Source organism: Muscardinus avellanarius (genome assembly GCF_963383645.1).
Source record: "Muscardinus avellanarius genome assembly, chromosome: 15".
Taxonomy (NCBI): domain Eukaryota; kingdom Metazoa; phylum Chordata; class Mammalia; order Rodentia; family Gliridae; genus Muscardinus; species Muscardinus avellanarius.
Window position 1 is genome coordinate 86,677,371 of NC_137801.1, and position 7,186 is coordinate 86,684,556.

General features: G+C 51.2%; 1 gene segment (V, D, J or C); it reads left to right on the forward strand.

Moving 5' to 3' along the window:
• The first annotated feature begins 6,104 nt into the window (after nt 1-6,104).
• On the forward strand, nt 6,105-6,605 carry LOC308274042 (immunoglobulin kappa variable 1-39-like). The segment is given in 2 exons: nt 6,105-6,159; nt 6,283-6,605.
• The last annotated feature ends 581 nt before the right edge of the window (nt 6,606-7,186 follow it).

Sequence of the window (7,186 nt, forward strand, 5' to 3'; positions counted from 1 at the left end):
AGATAAGGTGATCCTTAAGAAAAGTACTTAAAGTCGAATGTTGTGCAGTTCACCTTAGAATAGTCTCAGCCCCAGAAGCCGTTGCCCCTTTGGGCTCTGTCACAGAGGAGCCTCCTGGAGCGGCCCAGCCACTGTAAAGTGTATCCCGGGATGTTAATGGCTTAGTGTCGGGACCCACTGGATTTTTCAATGATTTGTAACACACCATTGTTGTTGAAAAGCTGACCAATACGTAGGGACCATCCACACATAGATACATTATTATGAAGACTATTTGTCTAAAGATCAATATTTAGACAACTATTTCAAAAGAAAATTGAAATGTACATCTAAAAAAAGTGAAGAGATAGAATACATTGTCTCATTTTTGGGAATATTTTACAGGACTCATTCATACTAAAGTCATTCATAGTACAGTAATACTGAATAGAGTATTCAGAAGGAGATTTTACATGTACCATACACAATTTTTGAAAATCATTGAGTTCACATTTCATAAAAATACATATTTATAATATATGTGTATATGTTGTTAAATTTGTATATTCCTAAACTATCTCAAGAAATAGTCAAGGATTTAATGGCCCAATCTTAACTCTCTAAGCCTGCAATAAAGGAAGAGCTGAGTTTTGCATGGGGAGTGTGGCTTTCTTGCCTTCTCCCCTCTCCCCCCTTGGAAACCAGGAATAAAGTCTCAAGGGCGTGTTTTCATGGACTCATCTCATGGCCTGCTGGCCCAGAGTCTGGCATGAGAGAACAGGTCTCTCCTTTGCAGGAGGCGCCTGAGTGGGGGCTCAGGAGGCAGGATCCAGGACCAGTCCCCACTACGCATTATCACAGCCTTCCGACCACTCATGCCTCATTCTATGTCCTCCAACTGGTCCTGATGGAGCCCCACACCCAGAGCTCCAGGAATCAGGCTTAGGAGGACTTTCCCTGGCTCCAGTAGCACTCACATTTTCAAATGAAGGAAATTCTTAAGCATATTATAATTTCTGGAGATGTGATTTCTTGACAGGACATCTAAGCTGTGAAGCTTTCAGGATAAGAATGTCATGAACCATGAATCCAGCAAAAGAGCCGTCTACTTGCAGGAGGGTAGAATCACCGTGCCCTGTGGTTGAATGAAGAAGTGTGTTCTATGGGAAATATCTCTCTTATAACACCTGAGGGCACTGGACCTGTGTTGAGTGACAGAGAGCAGCCAGACTGCAGCTGTGCCCAGCCTGCCCAGCCCTGTGATTTGCATGTGCCCAGAGCTCAGCCCACGGCCCCCAGGGCTTCTTAACAGGCTGCTGCACCTGTGAGGAGTCAGTCCCATCAGCACCAGCATGGACATGAGGGCCCCCGCTCAGCTCCTGGGGCTCCTGCTGCTCTGGCTCCCAGGTGAGGAGGGCAGCGAGGGAATCTCCTCAGCCCTGTGTGGTCAGGGATGGCTGGTCCTCATGATGGTCCCTTATATTGTGGATAATAGTGTGGATATTTTCTTCTGTGTTTCCATCTTCAGGTGGCAGGTGTGACATCCAGATGGCCCAGTCTCCATCCTCCCTGTCTGCATCTCCAGGAGACATGGTCACCATCTCTTGCCGGGCCAGTCAGGGCATTAGCAATTATTTATCCTGGTATCAGCAGAAACCAGGACAAGCTCCCAAGCTCCTGATCTACTATGCATCCAGTTTGCAATCCGGGGTCCCCTCGAGGTTCAGCGGCAGTGGATCAGGGACAGATTATACTCTCACCATCAGCAGCCTGCAGCCTGAGGATGTGGCCACTTACTACTGTCAACAAGGTTACAGTTGGCCTCCCACAGTGACAGAGGCCATGACATAAACCACCCAGGGCAGAGTGTGAGGCTGGGCGGCCCCAGCTGCTCCTACTGCCGCCTCCACCTGCTGAGAGCCTTTCTCAGACGCACCAGCTCTGAGGCCCTGGAGCTTTGGTAGCAGGGCCAGGGAGGCTCCTCTGCACCTGACTCTCTTCCTCCTGCTCAGCCCAGCAGCACAGGCCAAGGATGCGTCTCCTGCATCAACAACACACTTGGTCACTGCACGTGAAGGGCCTGGGATAAAGCATCTGGGATCCACACAGCAAAGAGGAAGCCACCCTAGGTATTCTAAGTAAGACATGTTTCAGTAAAGAAAATGAGAGTCTAAACTGCAGGTTTTAAAACTGGGGTTAATTAGCACCTGGTTAGTGTTTACACTGTGGGTTAGAGTATAGTGTTTCTACAATGTACACATGTTGTGGCTATGGAAATTTGTAATTATTACATTCATCACCTTCAGGTTCTCTCTCTCTCTCTCTCTCTCTCTCTCTCTCTCTCTCTCTGTCTCTCTCTCTCTCGTACTAAAGATTGAACTCAGAACATTTACCTTTGAGCAACACCTCATCCCTTTTTATTATTTATTTTGAAGCACGTCTTGCTAAGTAGCTATTGTTGAGTCTGGCCTCGAACCTGCAATGCTCCTGTCTCAGCATCTCTAGTACTGGGAGTACAGCGCTGCAGCCACCACACAGCGATATTTCTCACTTTTTGTGCTGAGCTCCTCCAAGGACTGAGCTAGAGGGGCCAAAATGCTGGCACTAGAAATGGAGGTTCCTGACCCTCCTCCAGCTGTCAGTGAGCATCTGCCCCGGAGGCGTCAGCCCTGTGACCTCGGCCTCAGCCTGCCTGGCAGCCGAGGGTGAATCTCAGATGCCCTCAGCTGCTGGAGCCCACAGGGGTCTCATCCTCAGCCCTGTGCACATATCTCAGGGCACAGGCCGATGGGTACCAGAGCATCCTCTCCTTCCAATTTCCACATCTCAGGGAGGCCCCTTACTGATCAGCTCTACAGAAACCCAGAGTGGACCAGATTCCACGGCCAGTGTGCTTCAACGTGACAGTGAAGGTGGGAATTGACAGCTGACTGTCCAGGGTGGCCACTGGAAAGCGTGTCACAGAGCTGTGCCAGTCAGGAGATGGCTCTGGGGTGCACTGGGCAGGGCTTCCAAGTACGATGACCAAGCCTGGGTTCGTAGCAAGAACATTTCATTGTGATGTTGATCATAAATATTTATAACAGCCATTTGACAAATTGAAAATCTTTACACACACACTCACACTCACACACACACACACATTCACACACACACACTCACACTCACACACACACCCTGGCGCGGCAGAGCCCAGGGCACAGGAGGTATGCAGGAGCGTCCCAGGCGCCAGGCCCCAGGTCCGAGGACAGGGAGCGTGAGTGACGGCTCATCCTGACCCGCCGCCCTGTACCTGTCCATCACTGACCGTGCGACGGCCACACCGAGGCTCCATGTCCAAGAAGGTGCTTCCAACACTTGTCTACCACGTTCTCAACACTCAACCGGGGACAGCAGAGACCACACGGCTCTGGGCCTGGCTCAACACGGCTTTTTACTGATTAGCTGAGGACAGGGATCACTCGTTTCCTGCAGAGTGTGGGGCAGTGATGACGGAGTAGGATCGGCCTGGTGGATTTGGATGCATGATCACGGTCAGCACTGTGGGACCTGAACCCAGTTCCTGCAGTTGCTGTGCCACACTCGGCCACTAGGTGGAGACAAACCCCTCAGTGCACAGCATAGGGCTGACCTCAGAAGCTTGGGACAGTGGCCTTGGTCCAGCCCCATCAGGACCTGAGGTTTGGGAGCTCCCTGCCCTGCTCCCAGGCTCACAGGATGCTGGGACGCTGGGCACCATAGCCCTACCCCCATATGCAATCCCTGAGTGTTTCCTGTTTACGCTGTGATCTGTATTAACCTTCCTGACAGCAGAGGTTCTGTCCTCCCAGGAGGATTCATGGAGTGGGTCAGGACGGGTCAGCAATGGGCCTAGGCTTGTGAGAAGTTGAGGGCCGCAGTGCTGGAGATGTGGCCGCCACGTGCTGTCAGGACATCCTGTCCTGCTCATTCAGAGCAGGAGGGGCAGGACCCGCAGAAGAATCCACTAGGAGACGGTGACCAGAGGAGGAGGGAGAGGAGGGAGAGGGGCGGTGTGTCAGTGTGTGCCCAGCCTGTCCCCAGAGTCCTCAGCAATTGTTGGGGCACCGCTGTGTCCACAGGACTTCTGGCTGGGTCCTGAACTCCAAGACCCTTGTGCTCTGCGGTGGGGAGGGGCGTGTGCTGATGTAGCCATGGGGGGTCATGCTCAGGTTTTCACACTTTTTAGTGTATAGGGCCTGGTACCGTGGTACACCCTATAATACTATGTGCATGGCAGACTGAGACAGGATTATTGTATTGGGCTGGCACTGTGATATACCCTGTAATACCAGTAGATGAGAGACTGAGGATTACAGGATTGAGACCAACTTCAAAAACTCAGTGAGACCCTGATTCAAAATTTAAAAAAAGAAGAAGAGCTAGACATGTAGCTCATAGGGAGAAGTTCCTGGGCTCAACCCAGGTATATAAGAAGAAAAATAAATAAGAAAAAAGATGTTACACAAAAAGTAAAAGTACAATTCATCAACACATTTATTGAATAATGAATTTATTTCATGCCCATAAGGCCTGTGATTTCCATATTTCATTGATTACACAAGGTCCTTTTATTCCAAGTAGAACAGACTGCCTAGGATGAGGCTCTGGGCTGGTCCCTGCTGACTGACCGTGGGTCTCAGCCCCTCAGGACAGTGACACAGCGCTGACTCAGCGACCCCTCACAGCCAGGCCAGCTCTGAGCTCCTGGCCTCTCACCCTCAGGGCCGTGGGCTCCTGGCGTGGCTCAGCACCAGGGTGTTGGGCGCTGTTCCTCCCTGGCTCCCCTGCCAGGCAGCCCCGTGGACAGAGCTCTGCTCCCAGGCCTTTGCCCAGGGCTCAGCAGAGCAGCTGCTCCTCACAGCCCAGCAGAGCCCGCAGCTCTGACCCGGCCCAGGCTTCAGACCTCATTCCAAATCTCCTCCCTGTTCCATGGCGTCTCCAAAGCCCGTCAGGACCTCGATGCACAGGTGCATTTCCAGTTGCTGATCTAAGCTCCTCTCCTGGGTAAGTAGCAATTTACCTCAGTGACATCCTCAGGGACAGCTTGTCCCAGCCCTGCAGGCAAAGTGACCTTCAGACCTCTCTTTCCCTGTGACCTAACCAGGAAGCACAGTGGTGTTGAACATGGAAGCCAGCTGGTCATAGTGGCGCACGCTTGTAATCCCCGTGCTTGGGAGGCGGAGACAGGAGGATTTCGCAGGTTCGAAGCCAGCTGGCTTAAGAGACCTTGTTTACAAATAAAAAAGTATAAAAATAGGTCTGGGAGTGTAGCCTGGAAGTAGAAGGATTTCCAGGAACCCCAGTACAACAAGAAAGAAAGAAAGAAAGAAAGAAAGAAAGAAAGAAAGAAAGAAAATGGAAGCCAGAAATAGGGAGGATGAAAATGAGGATTGCATGTCATGACCAATCTCAGTGACTTAGTGAGGCCCTCCACAACTTAGAATGACCCCAGTTAAAAAAAATAAAATAGGGCTGAGGGTACGGCTCAGAGTTAGAATGTCTCTGAGAAATGAAGAACTACAAAAAATGGGGTAAAATTTAAAACCCACAGAGTTACCAGCACCCCCTTCATGTACTGAGCACCAGCTCTGTCCTGCTCTGTCTGGTGGTAACAGGAGCCTCTGCCCTCCCAGGCAGGAGCAGGGTTCAGAGGGCACAGGGACCAGATCAGAAAGGGGATGTAGGAGGAGTGACGGGGGGCAGTTGCTGGGAAAGACCAGGATTCCTCTAAATAGAGAAGGCGAAGGCTTCACAGTAAAATTCTTCCCTAGTGGTTATAAGGGGATGCGATACAGAGACAGCATCACTTTTGGGACCAGGAAGGAGGCTTCAACAGCAACACTGACCAGGAGGACAAGCAAGGAATCACCACCCAAAGGAAAGGAGATGAGTCTGTGCTGTGGCCAGAGAAACACATTCTCTGCAGAGAAACCTCTGATTTAGTCACTAGGGACGCTGTGCATGTGCTGAGAGCAGCCAGCCTGCAGCTGTGCCCAGCCTGCCCAGCCCTGTGATTTGCATGTGCCCAGAGCACAGCCCACGGCCCCCAGGGCTTCTTAACAGGCTGCTGCACCTGTGAGGAGTCAGTGCCCTCAGGACCCAGCATGGACATGAGGGCCCCCGCTCAGCTCCTGGGGCTCCTGCTGCTCTGGCTCCCAGGTGAGGAGGGCAGCGCAGGAATCTCCTCAGCCCTGTGTGTTCAGGGATGGCTGGTCCTTCATGACAGTTCTCCTATAACGTGATTAATAGTGTGAATATTTCTTTCTCTGTTTCCATCTTCAGGTGGCAGCTGTGACATTCAGATGACCCAGTCTCCATCCTCCCTGTCTGCGTCTCCAGGAGACACAGTCACCATCACCTGCCGAGCAAGTCAGGACATTAGCAATAATTTACACTGGTATCAGCAGAAACCTGGACAAGCTCCTAAGCTCCTGATCTACTATGCAACTAATTTGCAACCTGGGGTCCCCTCGAGGTTCATCGGCAGTGGTTACAGGACAGATTTCACTCTCACCATCAGCAGCCTGCAGCCTGAGGATGTGGCCACTTACTACTGTCAACAAGGTTACAACTGGCCTCCCACAGTGATAGAGGCCCTGACATAAACCACCCAGGGCAGAGTGTGAGGCTGGGCGGCCCCAGCTGCTCCTCCTGCCGCCTCCAGCTGCTGAGAGCTTTTCTCAGAGGCGCCAGCTCTGAGGCCCTGGAGGCTTTGGTAGCAGGGCCAGGGAGGCTCCTCTGCACCTGACTCTCTTCCCCCTGCTCAGCCTAACCGCTGATCTCTCCTCTCCTGATGTAACTGAGGACACACACTGTGCACCTGAGGAGGAAAGGTCTCAGCAAGAGTTGGAGTTTCACATATGCTTTTCTTGATGCACTATAACCAGACATCATAGTGAGATTAAAGTGCTATGAACCTACATGTACCGACCGCTTGATACGGGAGGGAAGCAAAGGCTTGAGATTCATATATAGAAGGAGAGGACACTCCAGCTGTTCAATTCTGAATTGCTTATATACTGGGAATGAGAAACTAAACTGTCGCCTTTGAAAGGTCTAGATATGGTAGTCAAAGCTCAGACACACCACAGCAGCAGCAACAGCAACAAAAACAACAGAAAACCCAAATTCAGATATTAGAACTGAGGGTATAAAATTATTTACCCATTTTTGGTTCATTACCCCC